Source organism: Emiliania huxleyi, assembly GCF_000372725.1.
Source record: "Emiliania huxleyi CCMP1516 chromosome Unknown EMIHUscaffold_185, whole genome shotgun sequence".
NCBI lineage: Eukaryota > Haptophyta > Isochrysidales > Noelaerhabdaceae > Emiliania > Emiliania huxleyi.
In genome coordinates this window covers 42,974-43,470 of record NW_005200738.1, presented here as the reverse complement: position 1 = coordinate 43,470, position 497 = coordinate 42,974, and positions in this window count along the sequence as shown.

The following is a 497-nucleotide window of genomic DNA, read 5'->3' as shown; positions in this document are numbered from 1 at the left end:
TCACGCATGCGCCGGACCACCTCGAACGCCATCGAGGTCCACCCACGCATGATGTCCTCGTCGCCCACGCCGTCCGCGCTCCCAATGCGCGGGCGCTGGCACAGGCGGTCCCAGCCGTGCATGGATCGCGTCGCCAGCCCAAAGGAGGATCGGCCGAACCAGCCAACGTAGCGCGCGTGCGACGCCTCAAAAGCAGCACGCATGGTAGCCCCTGCGTCATTCCTGCGGGTGGCAATCACTCTGCGTCAGCGCCCACTCGACGGCAGGTCAAGACGCAGCCGCATTGCTGCCGGCACTCCGGGTTCCCGACGAGCAGCTCATAGTACTTTGCGTGCCTATGGTGTGGGCAGGGCGAGCCGGAGGTGTGGAACCTTCTGCAGCGCGACAACGTGGGACAGCCCAGCGCCGCGCATGTTGATTCCGCGCCGGCTCCAGAGGGCTCCCATCGCAGCCGATTGGTCAGCCTAGTCGAACGCCAAGGGTGCACGACGCGGGAA